This window comes from Artemia sp. Qi Xiang Cuo, chromosome 9, assembly GCF_049724085.1.
Source record: "Artemia sp. Qi Xiang Cuo chromosome 9, ASM4972408v1, whole genome shotgun sequence".
Classification (NCBI taxonomy): domain Eukaryota; kingdom Metazoa; phylum Arthropoda; class Branchiopoda; order Anostraca; family Artemiidae; genus Artemia; species Artemia sp. Qi Xiang Cuo.
In genome coordinates, this window is record NC_142802.1 from 12,372,081 (window position 1) to 12,372,658 (window position 578).

Consider the following 578-nt stretch of genomic DNA (forward strand, 5'->3'; position numbering starts at 1 on the left):
TAGAGTTCTAGCATACTTTAGTTTTTGTTAAGAGTTTTGAGTTTTACATGAAATTCTTACCTGATAGTTTTTTTTAGAGTTATAATTATAGTTTAGTTTTATTTAAGATTTTTGAGTTTTAACTTAAGGTATTAGATTAGGGTTTTTATTAGAGTTGAAGTTTCGTTTAGTTTAGTTACAGATAAGAATTTATAATTTTATCTTAGAGTCTTATCTTATAGTTTTAGTTAGAGTTTTTGTTTAGTTTAGTTTAAGTTAAGAGTTATAGCTTAAAGGTTTAGCCTAGAATCCTGGCTTAGAGATTTATTTAGAGTATTAGGGTAGATTAGATTAAGGTAGGTTAGACTAGGTTGGGTTAAGTGAGATTAGGTAAGTTAGGTTAGGTTAGCTAAGTTAGGTTAGGACAGGTTAGCTAGTAAACATCTCTCCATGTTTAAGTTATGTCCCATCTTCCACGGTTACGCCTCCATGCACGCGCGCGCACGTAGGCTAACCTAAAATAAACTAGAACTCTAACAAAAACTCTAAGCTAAGACTCTAAACTCTAAACTCTTAACTAAAACTAAACTAAACTAGAA